The 15,773-nt window shown below is 37.9% G+C and overlaps 1 protein-coding gene across 7 annotated transcripts in view; it reads right to left on the bottom strand.

Moving 5' to 3' along the window:
- Positions 1 to 906: 906 nt before the first annotated feature.
- Positions 907 to 15,773, bottom strand: part of LOC309861770 (uncharacterized protein) — a 27,624-nt gene continuing 12,757 nt past the window's right edge. For 4 of the 7 annotated variants that reach the window (XR_014310190.1, XR_014310191.1, XR_014310193.1 and 1 more), the window contains exon 3: positions 907 to 1,170. The gene's annotated coding sequence lies outside the window, so the exon portion shown is untranslated. Of the gene's footprint in view, positions 1,171 to 13,621; positions 13,806 to 15,773 lie in introns of all 7 variants that reach the window. The other 3 variants (XR_014310189.1, XR_014310192.1, XM_082724992.1) reach the window with 1 other exon arrangement.

Genomic DNA, 15,773 nt, shown 5'->3' with positions numbered 1-15,773 from the left:
AAATAGTACTTAACCCTATATATACTGTGTTTTTCCTATACACACATACCTATGATAAGATTTGATTTATAAATTAGGCACAGTAGAAATGAGCAACAACAATAATGAAATAGAACAATTATTACCATATACTGTAATAAAGTTATATAAATGTGGTATTTTTCTCAAAATATGTTATTGTACTATACTCACCATTCTTCTTGTGATCATGTGATATGAAAACATGTCTATGTGATGAGATGGAGTGGGGTGAAGGACATAGGCATTGTGATATAGCATTAGGCTACTACCATCCTGATCATTCATCAGAAGGAAGACCATCTGCTTTCAGACTGTGGTTACCACCAGAGATGACAACAGGTATCTGAAGCCGCAAAAAGTAAAATCACAGATAAGGGGGGGAACTATTGTTTACTTACCGATACAGTTTTATTATAAAGGATGTAACTCAGAAACAGCAAAATGAAAGAGATGCATAGGGCAAGGAGTGGGGAGTGGTACACAGAGCTTCTATGTCCTCTCCAGGCTTGCCACCCTCCCAGCACAACGATGTGTTTACTGACCTGCAAGATTGCCAAAACTTCTTGTGCTAGTGATTTTACTGAAGTTTAATGATGAGGCATGATTGATTAAATCATTGGGCATTAGTGATTAACTCAAATCTCCAGCCCCTCTCCACTGACCAGGGTTGGGGCTGCAGCAGAAATTTCCAACCTTCTAATCATGTAATTGATTCCTCTGGTAAACAGCCCCCATCCTGGAGCTATCTAAAGGCCAAGAATCATCTCATTAGAATAAATTCAGGTATGGTGGAAAGGGGTTTGTTATGAATGACAAAAGACACTAAATACTATCAGGAAATTTCTAGAGTTTTAGGAGCACTGTGCCAGGAACCAGAAACAAAGGCCAAATACATATACTTTTATTTATCATAGCACACACTGGTTGTTAGAAGGATTTTCAAAGAATTTTCCATAGCTCAGCAAGGTGCAGGAGCAGCAGAATGGATCGTCTCAGGTCTACAGGGTGCTTGGAAGGAGCAAGGCAGAGCTGCTCCTGTGAAACTGAGGGGACGAGGGACTTCACAGCAGAGATCAGCTTGAATGGATGGCTGTCAGAGACTAGATTCCTCTTCCCTAATGTCATGGCACTCAATAAGCTCCCAGGAACCTAGATAAAGCCCCAGGAAGAAAAGGAGGGGTGAGTACTGACTTAAATATTGTTTTCAATTCCTGGTTGAATGAAGAGTCAAATTATTGATTAAGGTGTTATGTATATATAAAAAGTAAGAGTTTTTGCGTACCTGAGTTTGTAGATTGGGATCTGACCCTGTGACTAAATAGTGAACAAAACTACAGGAGATAGGTAAAATCCTATTTAAATATCAGAAAGAGCTGAGTCTGGCATGCTAGGAAGAATAAGAATTTAGAAATAACTTAATTTAGAAAACAATTTAAGAGATTAAATGAATCCAATCATTAAATGAAACAACCTAGGTGAAGGGCTATAGATTCAGATTTGACAAGAATTAGAGAAGTGCACATGGGACCCTTGCTGGCTATGGAATCCCTGTTACTGTGAACTCAGATAGGCCTGGGCGTGTTGGGAGAACACAAAGTCCCGAGTTCCAGGCAAATCATGGGTCAAAGTATCTCCAGTGCCCTCCTCCTCAAAAGATAACCCTAAATTGTGTGGTATAGTATAACTGTCTGCTCTATATGTCCATTTTAATTCCAGCAAGATTTAGAATTGAGATTAAAGATAATGGGATAAATGATGATGACTGATTAATTCATACCCTTTGTATTTATATATCCGTGGTAAGTAGAGGAATAATAGGGGTATGCTTACTATTTGGAATACTTGTTATGTTTTAGATATTAGTATATTAATAAATCAAACAATTGTGGTTTCAATTTATACTATGTAATTGAACAGTTGATTAGACTTGTGATTTTTAAGTTCAGTTAATAAGAAAATTTTATTAAAGACAGCACTGGAATGTTTAAGAGAACCTCATATTCGACATATCTATGTGTTTAATATATTACAGCTACTTAAGGTATCTTTGTTAGGCACTGAATGTCTTCAAGTAAAAACAATTACATTAAACTTATAAATGTAATTTAGATGTTTGAGAAACTTAAATTAAGTTTGTAACTGGGCTTACATATTAATCAAGTCCCTCTTAAAAGCAAATGTTAATAATATATAACCTTGTCAAATCACTAAGTTGTACACCTAAAACTAATGTAATACTCACTGTGTATTGGCTATTAAATTTTTTTTAAATAAAGGGGAATGTTAAAAGTCTTATTTACTTATAAATAGAATGATGTCATTTTAATTTGGAATTTAAAAGCTTATAGATTAATAGATTTTTGATCTTATAACCTTAAGGAGAATATTAATTTTTAAAACCAAATTAATCAGGGCACCTGGGTGGCTCAGTGGGTTAGAGCCTCTGCCTTTGGCTTGGGTCATGATCCCAGGGTCCTGGGATCTAGCCCTGCCTCGGGCTCTCTGCTCGGCAGGGAGCCTGCTTCCTCCTCTCTCTCTGCCTGGCTCTCTGCCTACTTGTGATCTATCTGTCAAATAAATCAATAAAATATTTTTTAAAAAACTAATCATATAAAATCTTTACGGGACATAACTGCCATTGACACCAAAAAACTCATACTGACAGTACCCACTCTAGTGTCTTGAAAGAGAAAGAATATGGTGTCATGGAAGAGACTAATAGAAAAAAAAAATCCTAGATTGTATTTTATTTTATTTTTAAAGATTTCATTTTTAAGAAATCTCTACACCCAACATCGGGCTTCAACTCACAACCCTGAGATCAACAGTCACAGGCTCCGCTGACTGAGCCAGCCAGGAGCCCCTGCATTCATTTTAACTTACATGTAAGAACGGACAACAGTAAACTACAAAGCCTTCTTTTGTGAAAATAAAATTATTCATATTTTTAATAAATAGTCTTTGTCTAGAAGAAAAAGGAGACTAATTAAAGGGACTTAATTTAGATTAGGGCTTCAAGGAAGGCTTCCCTTAGAAAGTGTCTCAAGAGCAGAGACTTCAGAAAAAGGAACTGCCATGGGAAGATCAAGGAGAGGAGAGTTCCAGGTGGGGTCCTGGGAAAGGCCTGATGTGCTGGAACAGAATAGATGGAGCTGGATTGAGAGGGGCCTTAGGTCAGATCATATTGCTCCTCAGAGGCCATGTTACACCATCTATTACACAAATACAAGTATTACACAATCCCAGAAGATAAGAAAACCCACCAAGGATTTTAAGCAGAGGCCAGAGGTGCTAAGTAAAGCTGAGTGTATAGCCTGGGGGCTACAGAACTTCACGGAACACAGCTGGCAGAGTCCCTGGTTTGGCACAACACTGCCTCCCTGCAGGTGACATAATCAAATAAGGCATTTTAAAAGATCACTCTGGGTGCTGTCTGGAGAATTTTATGGCCAGAGTGGGGGGAGGGGTCATCTAAATGGCTAATGCAGTCTTCAATCAAGTGGCCTGCATAGGACTTGTGATAGAGAAAGGTGAACAGACCATATTTGCAGTTTCCACAATCAGAATTAGATGTCCAGGCAGATTCCTGAATTTGAGAGTAGCCTGATTTAAATGGTGCTTGAGAAAAATTAATCTCCAGACCAGTGGTGTGCTGGAATGGACCTGTAGCGGCTTGCACTGGCTCGTGAAAGCTGAATGTTTGCACCTCTTTCCAACTCTTCATTCAATGACATTAAGTTGGTAGCTTGAAATCTGCCTTGGTGGGAGTGTTTACACCATGGAAATTGGCAAGTGCTACAAACAGAGCTTCTTTCCCCAAAGAGCCAGTTGTGATATATTTACTAGAACACCACTGCTTCCAGCTTTTTAAAAATATTTCAACACTAAAGAATCACTACATAAAATATGATAAGAAGCGGTGGAACATTCATAAGGCTGCTGTAGTTAAAATACATGAGATAGTTATGAGGGACACTGGGAGAAAAAAAATCTCTAGGACTTGGTGGTTTCTTAATGGCAGCAATAGAGAAAGAGAAGCAGATTGTATTTTCTCCCCTGGAGAAAGGAGTCATTTCCAAGCACATCTCTTTGGAGAAGATTACAAAGAGAATATTTCAAAATTCGGTTCTCTGACATGTGTATTTTAAATTTCCCTGCTTCAGCTGATGAGGATTTCAAGTGTCTCTTTAAAATTTCACTTTATTGTAGCTCAGAATTCTGAATTCTATCACCATTTATTGGTATAGTTAAATGAATGGAATAATAATTAAATCCCAAACTTTCAGTCATTGAGCATAACTGTCTTGCTAAAACAAAAGCTCTGTAGAGATCTAGAGAACATTCTTTAAAACTCAAAAATGTCCTCCAGTTTGTGAATGTTGCAGAATCAAGGAAGCCTGTGTAAAGACTGACCCAGGCCTTAAAAAGATATGTGGAGGGGCGCCTGGGTGGCTCAGTGGGTTAAACCGCTGCCTTCGGCTCGGGTCATGATCTCAGGGTCCTGGGATTGAGTCCCGCATCGGGCTCTCTGCTCAGCGGGGAGCCTGCTTCCCTCTCTCTCTCTGCTTGCCTCTCCATCTACTTGTGATTTCTCTCTGTCAAATATATACATAAAATCTTTGAAAAAAAAAAAAGATATGTGGAAAGTTCATATAAGGGTTTTAAAAAGGCATCAGGAAAAGAAGTATCTAAGATACTAAGAGACTGCTCCAAACATTTTTTTTTTCCATGAAAATAAGTGTTCTGTAGAATTTATAACCTATGTCCTAAGAATAATACTGAACACCCTTTATTGTCAGCTTGTACATCTAATAGTTCAGAAACAATAAATGTGTTAACCCTTAATCAATATAAAAAAGTGAAACATAAAAAATGGTTTCATTTTCTCATTCTTTCAGTAAGCCTCTGTTGAAGGCATACTAAGTGACAAGTATTTCCTTAGATCTTGGAGATATAAATAAATAAGACTGTCTTGCTTTTGTGCATAATAACCAAGGAAGACAGAGTCATGAACAGATTAGAGTACAATGTGGACAATGCAAGAGTTCAGTATTTAGAAGGTATTATGGAAGCCCAAAAAGGGGCATAGGACTCAGATTTGAGTGAGGCAGCCTCCTGGAGAAGGTGACACTGAACTTAATCTTAAAGAGTAGGGGGAAACCAGATGAAGTATGTATATGGAATGGGGGAGTTTCAGGCAGAGGAGAGAGCATGATAAAAACCAGAGAAATGGGAAATAGCAAAGCAATCTTCAGATCCTTACTGGAAAGGCAGAAGGGAATAAGGAGAAAAGGCTGGAGACCTCCAGGTTCTCAATGGCATACCAAAGAGAAGGCAACTAGAATGGTCCATCCTGGGGCACCTGGGTGGCTCAGTGGGTTAAACCTCTGCCTTCGGCTCGGGTCGTGATCCCAGAGTCCTGGGATCGAGCCCCGCATAGGGCTCTCTGCTCAGCAGGGAGCCTGCTTCCTCCTCTCTCTCTGCCTGCCTCTCTGCCTACTTGTGATCTCTCTCTCTGTCAAATACATAAATAAAATATTAAAAAAAAAGAATGGTCCATCCTGGGTGGACCAAAAGACAAAAATGGGGTGATTTGTCTATGGAATATTTGAAAAGAATACTAAGAATGATTACATCACCAACAATTCTAAACAAGATAAAATAGCCTGTCAAGTGGCCACTCCCCTGGGTAGACCACTGTATGTTCTTCCTCAAGTTATAGAGCAAAGAAATTACATGGCCATATTCCTGAGCTGTGCAGGTACAGAAACTCCAGCTGCAGTTATATCTAAGTAAGAAATCCTTTCTTTGCATCCCCGTTCCCTGTCTCCAACAAATAGTTCCATTGAACACCCTCAGAGCACTAAGCACTTTTCCTTAATAACCTCATCATTTAAAATCATATCCAAGTGAGAGAGGGCGGAGAGAGAGAGAGAGAATATGCAGGACAAAGACAGAAAGAAGTTGAGTTTTTATTGGCTTGTGGAAGATCAAGAAGAGATATATAAAAACTGGACATTGATTTTGGGCTGGAACTGTACATTCAGGAGTCAGCATAGAAATAGGAGTTAAATCTCTGGGAGTGGAAGAGGAACCTGGAAAAACAGGGAGTTGGTGGGCCAATGATGGAATGCTAGGAAGCTGAGTATTTAATGGACAGAAGACAGAATAAGAGTCTAAGAAAGAGACACTGAAGGGATGCTCAGAAGCTTAAGACAAATCTAGAAAGCACAAATTGTGACAAAACTTCCCAGGGTCAAGGGGCAGGGGAGAATTGGAGATAATGCAAAAGAGATAAATATTGATAAGTGTCCTTGAGAAAGAAGTCAGAAGGACTCATGGCATGTGCTGGGAGGTTGCTAGGGAGTATAAGATGTAATGGCAGAAACCCTAGAAAGAATTGAGAGTGACAGACTCTCATTTGGTAACTTAAGTGGATTTATGGGCCTCTATTCCAGTCCCATATTAAGCTCTGAATGTGACAAGACCCCAGAGTTTACCGACAGCCCAATGTGGTAAGGAGTAAAGTAAAAATGGCCCAGTGTGGTTCAGGGAATAAAGCAGAACACAAAGAGTGTCCTCTTTGCCTCAAAAACAGCATGTCCCTAGCAAAGAGATTCACCAGACCAGAAAAGACATGGGTGGACAATGACCAAAGAGAAGATGGGATGATGCCCATCTCAAAGATGCCACTGTCCTAAGAACTGAAGGCCAGGTGGGCCTCCTATATGATCACACTAATTAAGCCTGTGATTAACCCCTACCTCCACTTAAATGTTACCACAGAAAACTTGCAACATCTGCCACTGGTAGCATAATTACAAAAAAGTAAAAATTAAGCTCAGATAAAGAAAAATAAAGTCACATTTCTTGCATACTTCAGTTTGTGAACTGGAGTCTGTATGTTTATTATAGAAGATAATAAACTATAAATCCTAGACTCATTGGGTCTTTTCTCGCAATGGACATTGCATTAAAAAAAGTACAGTCTAGGGGCACCTGGGTGGCTCAATGGGTTAAAGCCTCTGCCTTCGGCTCAGGTCATGATCCCAGGGTCCTGGGATCAAGCCCCACATCAGGCTCTCTGCTCAGCGGGGAGCCTGATTCCCTTCCTCTCCCTGCCTGCCTCTCTGTCTACTTGTAATCTCTGTCTGTCAAATAAATAAATAAATAAATCTAAAAAAAAAAAAGTATAGTCTAAACAACTAAGAATGATTAAAAAATGAAATGAAATTCTAAGCTTTAATTGCCATTGCTCAAAAATCTTTACAGAGGATCGCACCCCCCTTGTTATTATTCTTCTAGAGTTTTCATTTTTAAACAAGCTCTAGGCTCAATGTCTTGAACTCATGATGACCCCAAAATCAAGAGTCATGTGCTCTATCAACTGAGCCACCCAGGCATCCTCAGAGGATCTCATTTCTGACCCCCAGGTGCATTCTTCCTATGTCCTTTTTCTTTCTTCCACATTTCTCCCACAACCTGTATTGCTTTGGATTCTCTCATTCATAACTCTACCTCCCCAAAACTTTTTCTCCTACAGTTCACACGGACAAGTCTGCTTTCTAAATTCCCTAATCTTTGTATCCTAATTCTTTACTCAATGTAAGTTCCCTTTCCTTCTTCCCCTTCTCCTCTCCCTCCTACTCTTTCTTCCTTCCTCCTTCCCAAGATAGGGAGAGATTATGACTCTAACCAGGCAAAGACCACATCCTTTTTATAAAAGACTAGTGGGAAAAGAAAACTAGAAACACTGGGTAATTTTTAAACCACATCTCTTAAGAGAAGGTGGATAAACAAAAAGATGAAAATGTGAATTACCTGAAATTCTACTACTCTAAATAATGTCTATACTAAATGATGCAAATATGTCTACTATACTTTGAATTTTTCCTATGCACTTATAACACACATACACTTAAGCTACACAAAAACACAAGAGCCTCATAATAGCTCTTGTAGCCCACTTTAACTTAATTATATTGTGAATATTTTCTTCTCTTAACCATTATATGTACTTTACTGTTAAAAACTGTATGGCATCCCACTGTTTGAATATACTATAATTGATGAACTTGGTGTCCCACTGTTAAGACACTTATTTCCCATTATACAATTGTGAACACTATTGCTGTCCTTTGTTCATTTGTGCAATTATTTTCAAAGGATTAATTACTAGGTGTGATAATTCTAGTCAAAGAGTACACATATTTATAATCATTTTCTAGGCTGCTGGAACAGAGTGTCACAAGCCAAGAGGCTTAAACAATAGAATTTTATTGTTTCATAGTTCTGGAGGCTAGAAATTGAAGAGCAAGCTGTCAGAAGGTTGATTTCTTCTGCAGGCTGTGTGTAAGAATCTGTTCCATGACTCTATCCTGGTTTCTGGTGGTTTGCTGGGAATCTTTGGCCATCCTTGGCTTCTATTGCTTTGTCCCAATCTGTCTTTATCTTCACATGACATTCTCCCTATTTGCCTTTCTGTGTCAAAAATTTCCCTTTCTATAAGGACACCAGCCATATTGTATTAGGAGGTCACCCTACTCCAGTATGACCTCATTTACAATAACCCTATCTTAAAAAAAATGATATTCTTAAGTGTTAAATGTTAGGACTCCAACATATGAATTTTAGGAAGACAAAATTCAACCCATGACATATATTTAAGATCACTAATACACATTGCCAAATTTTTAGAGCACATCTTTGAGAAATGCAACTGAGGTAGCAATGATGGAACCTGGTATGACTGATTATAGTTGGGGAAGGGTAAAGGAAAGGAGTAGCACTGGGAGATTTCTAAATATTGGCCATGGGCTACTGAGTAAAATGTAGTAGAAGTATACAAGGAGAAGAAATTTGGTAGTTCAGTTTTAGACATACTGAGTCTGAGGCATTATTTAAAAAGGCAAGTGGAAATGTCTAATCAGTAGCTATATATGTGGGTCTGGTGTTTAGGAAAGACACAATCTGTGAATCATCACTATTTAGTGGAAGTTGAAAGTCATGGGGATGGATGAAATCACTCACTAAGGTCACCCAGTAACATGAGATAAAAAGAGGACCAAAGACAGAATCCTAGGAACTCCAATACTTTAAAAATGTTTGAAAGGGGAGAAACTTAGAAATGTGATTGGGAAGAAAGGTTTCAAGGATGAGGACATAAACTAATATTTGAAGGATGAGTAAGACTTCAAGGGAAACAAGGAAGCATTCCAAGCTGAGGGAATGGTTTGAACAAAGGGCTAGAGAATGGGAATATGCACAGAATGGCCTAGAAACATTGAGTAACCTGATATGACTGAGACAATAGTACAAGGGGGCAGGGAGTGATAGAAATGAGAAGGAAGATACATCAGGGCCAGAAGTGAGAGGTCTCTTGTGCCTGTTATGGGCCTGTTAGTGCTCAGATCCATTCCCCGTCCCTCTGCTTACCTCTGTATCACAGGGTGCTGACTTTCATAGCCCACATTTCTCGGGTTGCCTTACCCACTAGCTTCTGGTTAGGTTTGGCCAATAGAGGTAACAGATGGCAGAACGAGGGGGAGAAGGCAGAGTATTTCTCCTTCCCTCTCTGCTTTGGGCAGCAGCTCTGGCAGTGACCACAGTCCAGCTCTTGCTGTCCATACCCTACCATGGCTCCTGCATTTTGGGGCAACTCTGACTGCATAGTTAGGCTCCAGTGGTGCTGGAGGCGCTTCCTCTAACCTCCATATCCTGCCATATACCCTGGTTCCTAGGCTCTAATGACACTCTCTCTCCTTTTGTCTTTCTTCTTCCCTAGGGAAGACTGCAGCTCCCTGCAGTTGTTGATTTTGGAGATGCCTCACCTCATTTTCAGCTCTGCCTGTGCTCTAAACTAGTTCTCCATATTAAATACTAAATTCTTTCTGTTGCTTCCAGGGTTTGTTTGTTTGTTTGTTTGTTTTGTTTTGTTTTTGCTCCTATGAATAATGTTGCAATGAACTTGTTCATGTCTCCTGGTCCATCTGTCCAGTACTCTCTCTCTCCAGGGTATATACTTTGGAGTAGCATTGCTAGATTGCCTACCTTCAGACTTGTTTTACACGAGAGAGAAACAAGACCATGTAAAAATGGATTCCTACTTAATACCATAGTCAAAATTTAATTTTCATGGATCAAATATAAACGGTAAATTTAAAAGCTTTAAAAGAAAATAGGGAATATCTTTATGACCTGTGCTAAGGAAAAATTTCTTATACAAGATACAAAGAGAGCAACCCATAATGGAAAAGGTAAAACACTGAACATGCTCAGAATTAAGAACTCCTGTTCAACAAGACATGATAAAGTGAATGAAAAAGGAAAAGCGTAACTGGAAGAAGCTAGTTCACAACACATACAATGCACAACATATTAGTATCCATAATCTACAACTCCGATAAACCAATAAGGAAAAGACAAACCACCATATAGAAAATAGGCAAAATGATTCTTCACAGAAGCAGAAATCAAAATGTCAATAATGGGGGGAAAAAGCTTAATCCCATCTGTAATCAGGGAAATGCAGATTAAAACCATGACGAGAAACCACTCAACTCACTAGACTGGCACAAATGGGACACTACCAAGGTTTTTAGGACAGGGTGAACTCATATTCTCTCCATGGAAATAAAGGTTGGAACAACTTTGGAAAGCAATGTGGCATCACCCGGTAAAGTCAAATAAGCACGGATCATATACCACGCAATTCTTTCCCTAAGTATCAATTTAAAATATCTATCTACATGTAAAACAAAAGACACCATAAGAAACTCCAATGTATAATAGCTCATAATAGTTCCCAATAGGCAAAGACTTTGGAAAGATTTAAATTTCTATGGACAATAAAATAAACAATAAAATTGAGATTTATCAATGTCATGGATTTTTTTATACAGCTGTGAAAATTAATACAAGCCATAAAATGGCTGAACCCTGAAAGAGTAAAAGTCATCAGAGAATGCCATACACGATTTAACTGATGTAGCTGAATAGACAAAACTGAATAATAGTTTAGAAGTACATACATACGTGGCATGCTCTAAAGCAAAGAAGGGCATGCTTAACGCCAAATTCAGGAGGATGGCTATCTCTCAGTGGAGATGGGGCATGTGATTATGAACTATGGTAAGTTTCTGAAGGAAAGTATTGTGTTTCTCTGGAGCTCATAATCACCTAGTCTCTGAGTTCACAAAAGCCTACATGAGGAACAGGGATTTGAGCTAAGAGCTGAAGAATGAAAGTCAATTAGAACAACGCTTCTCACAGATCTCCACCAGTAACTGTGAGATATAATGGTAATTCTAGTCATAGTCAGATTTCCATTAAAAATACAGTTTTATGCAAATAAAAACAAAAGACTGCCCATCAGAGTTCCTGCCCTTATGGAGAAAAGACATCGATAGTTTCAGAAGCTTAGCCTTATTCACAGAGAATTTGGGGGTCTTCAATCTTTTTTTACTGTAAACCCAGCTTGACAACAAGATCATCAATACAAAAACTGGTGGCCACTAATTAATACCTGGAAATATCCAACTCTTTACTTGGGGCTAAAAGAGAGACTTTGAAGAGATTATCGAAGCATTTGGAACAAGCTAAGTGGATGGTTGATATTATAAGAGAGACTTAATCTTTTAAAAATGCACCAGAACAAGGTACCTGGAAGGCTCAATTGGTTAAGAATCTGACTCTTGATCTCAACTCAGATCTTGATCCCAGGGTGGTGAGCTCAATGCCCTCCCCATCACCCCCGGTCCCCCTACTCCCCTGCGTTGAGCTCCACACTGGACATGGAGCCTACTTTAAAAAAAAAAAAAATGCATCAGAACGAATCCAGTTTCAAGTAGCTGCAACCAAAACAATATTAAAAATACAACAGCTAATGAACAACTCAAAGTGGCAATAAAGCATGATTTGGATGAAAATGCATACCTGCAGCAAAGCATAAGTCTGCTTCCCTAAGAAGCTAAAGGATGGAAAGAAAGAGTGAATGAACTTAAAAAAAAAAAACTTGCAAAAGATGGGAGACAGGGTTGCTGTTCTTAGAAAAAAGAACATGAATAAGATCTTGGAACTGGATATAATGAATGCATCAGACAATGAAGAGTTCATAGGATATTAACAAATTTTTTTAACTGAGGTAAAATTCACACAAAATTCACCAATTTAAAGTTTACAATTTACAACACTACAATTTACAATGTTTTACTAAACTCACAATGTGTGTAATCATCCCAACTCTCTAATTTCAGAACACTTTCATCACCTCAAAAAGAAACCCCAGGCTCAATAAGTACTCGACTGCTTCCCCAGTCTTGCCCCCACCACCACCTGGCAGCTACTAATCTGCTTTCTATCTCTATGGATTTGCCTACTCTGGACATTTCATATAAATGGAATCGTACAATATGTGGCCTTTTGTATTTGGCCTCTTTTAGTTAACCTAATGCATTCAAGGTTTATCTATGTATCAGTCCCATTTCTTTTTATGACCAAATACTATTCCAATGCATGGATCTACTACAATTTACCCATTCATCCACTGATGGACATTTAGGTTGTTTCCACTTTTTGACTATGATGAATAATGCTATGAACATTCACATATACATTTTTGTTTCAAAATATGTTTTTAATTCTCTTGGGTACACATCTTAAGAGCGTAATCACTGGATCATACGGTAACTCTATGTTTAGCATTTTTAGGAAGTGCCAGATTGTTTCCCTAGCTGTACCATTTTTCATTCTGACCAATAGTTTACAAGGGTCCATTTCCTCCCCATCCTTGCCAACATTAATCTTTTTTTTTTTTTAAAGATTTTATTTATTTATTTGACAGAGAGAGAGATCACAAGTAGGCAGAGAGGCAAGCAGAGAGACAGGAGGAAGCAGACTCCCCGCTGAGCAGAGAGCCCGACTCAGGGCTCAATCCAAGGACCCTGAGATCATGACCTAAGCCGAAGGCAGAGGCTTTAACCCACTGAGCCACCCAGGCGCCTCTATCTTTTTTTTTTAATAGCCATCATAATGGGCGTGAAGTATAATTTGCATTTCCCTAACAACTAATGATGTTGAGCATTTTTTTAAAGTTTATTGGTAATCTATATGTCTTCTTTGAAGAAATATTTAGCTCCTTTGATCATTTGTAATTGAGTTGTTTGTCTTTATGCTGTGTTGTAAGAGTTGTAAGAGTTGTAAGAGCTCTTTGTATATTCTGGATACTAAACTGTTATGAGATATAGGATTTAAAGGATTTGCAAATACTTTCTCCCATTTTGTAGATTGTCTTTTCACTTTCTTGATACTGTCCTTGATTAAGGTTTTTACTTTTGGTGAAATGAAACTTACCAATATTTCCTTTAGTTGGTTGCACTTTTGGTATCATATTTAAGAAACCACTGCCTAATCTAAGGTCATGAAGATTTATTTATGTTGGCCAACTGGAGTTTTGAATAAACTGGATTTATGTGGCTAAAGTAAATGTGACTTTAAAGACTTAAAGAAAAAAAAGCAACAAAATATACATTAAATTATCCAAAGAAAAGTAAAAATTGTAAGTGTACTTAGAGATCATATTAAATAGTCAGCAAAAACTCACAAGCTTCACTGCAGTCAGAACATCCAGTTTTGGAGGGCACCTGGGTCGCTCAGCTGGTTAAGCATCGGCCTTTGGCTCAGGTCACAGTCCCAGGGTACTAGGATCAAGTCCTGTGTTAGGCTCCCTGCTTCTCCCTCTACCTGCCTCTCTCTCTCTCTCTCTCTAACAAATTAATATATAAAATCTTAAAAAAAAAAAAGAAAGAAAGAAAAATGAGATTCCAGAGCTTCAGCAGAAACTTAGTAATTTCTAAACTGTATCAATAAAGTAAAATGACTATGGAGCACTCCACCTAAAGTGATTTACTTTGGAAAGGAAGAAAACAATCTGTCCAAAGCAGAGGAGAATATCCTTTATGCATGCGAAGAGGTGGACATCTACAAAATATAAGTCAAATCCTTTTAGAAAACCAGAAGGAATCATTGAGTCTTTGACTATCAATTATCATGAGAAAAAAGGCTCATGATATTTGGTGAGGTACCTGTTAGCTAAAAAAAAATTCAGTAAGAAAATAAAATCCATACTTCAGAGCAATAATGATTTAGGAAGAATTTAAATCTCAACTTTGCGAAAAGTATCTTTATGTCCCTGAGGTTCCAAAAGAGAACTTCGAAGAGGTTCAAAGAGGTGCTGGAATTCCCTGGTATGAGGAAGGATGTCCTTAAATTATGATGGCTCAAAGATCCAGAATCTTGTGCCTGTGAGGATCACATTCCTCAAATCAGGTCAGCTCCATCCTGACACATTTCAGCAAGACAGCAAGACAGAACATAACAGCAAGACAGAAAACTTGTCTTGGTGCTCCTCATGCTGGCCTCATGCTCAAGATCTTCCTTGGACAACTCTAAGAAATATAAAATTTTCAGAAATACAGGCCAATAGAAAGATAACATATATGATTTTGGCCATTTAAATATGCCAAATTCAATCCTCTCACCTGAATGGAAGGCAGTTGACCCAGTTTCTAAGTCATCCGCCTATCAGAGGTCAGGAATCACAGGTGGGTCCCAGTTAACGGTTCCTGACAAGAGACCTCCTGTTCATGGTCATTTTTTCTGGAAATCCAATTTGGGCCTCCCCAAGAATCCTTTCCACAGAGGGATAGTCATAGCCTAGTACATTTTCCACTGGCAACAAGAAACACCTCTAAACAAGTGCTGGATTTGGGTTTTTTGTTTTTTGGGTTTGTTTTTTTTTTTTTGCCAACACTACATGAAAACAGAAATCATAATTTATCTAGCTTTCTAATATTTCTGAAAATCAGAATCATAGGAAAAATGCACTTTTGATTTCTCCTAAAGTAATTTTTATATTTTCTCTTAGTTTCACTGCTATTAAGTGATCATTCCAGCCTTCAAGTGGAAGATGGAGAGAATTGCCAATCTTAAGATACTGTATTACCATTGTAGATTATGTAAGCATGAATCTAAAAAGGAAATTGCTTCCATTTTATTCTGTTTGTAAGTATGGTTATTACACTATTTTTGTTGTTGTTGTTGACAAGTCCACTAAAATAATCCAGGAACACAGCAAGAATTTTACCTTATACAATAATTTTGAGTATTTTCTCTTTTAGCTTTATTACCATTAGTTAAGTGATACACAAGTGCTCAAGTGGAAACATGATAGACTTACAATTCTTAGGACAGTGTTTCACAAATATGCAATACATAAATGGGAATTTCATTAGTAAATTGCTTGCATTTTATTCAATTTCTACATAAAGTATAGTATTTTTGATGTTGCTACTCAACAAGCCTCTTCTACTGACTCAGAAAAACACAATAATTTTGTCTCCTAAAGTATTTTTCAATTTTCCCTTCTTTATTTTTTCTGCTGTCATTATGTGATTACACAACTGTGCAAATGGAAGCTCAATAGAACTGTAATTTTTAAAATAGTGTTTATACTTTTATTTAAAAGTGAATGTCATTTTTTCTGTGTCTAGATAGTCTGAAGATAGTATTTCAATTGTTTAACTTAAACTTCCCAGTAATATGGTCATAAAAGTACCATGTCCATATTAGTTCTTTATGAAAGAAATCTGGAAGGAATGGTATCGAACATCAGATGTGCTAACAGCTGATTGTAAATAAAAATCAATACATGTAAAAAGCAATGCCAATGAGATATCTGTGGATGTTAAATGGAG

Source organism: Mustela nivalis, assembly GCF_964662115.1.
Source record: "Mustela nivalis genome assembly, chromosome: 3".
NCBI classification, from domain to species: Eukaryota; Metazoa; Chordata; class Mammalia; order Carnivora; family Mustelidae; genus Mustela; species Mustela nivalis.
The sequence above is the reverse complement of the archived record's forward strand: the minus strand, read 5'-3'. Positions and strand labels throughout refer to the sequence as shown.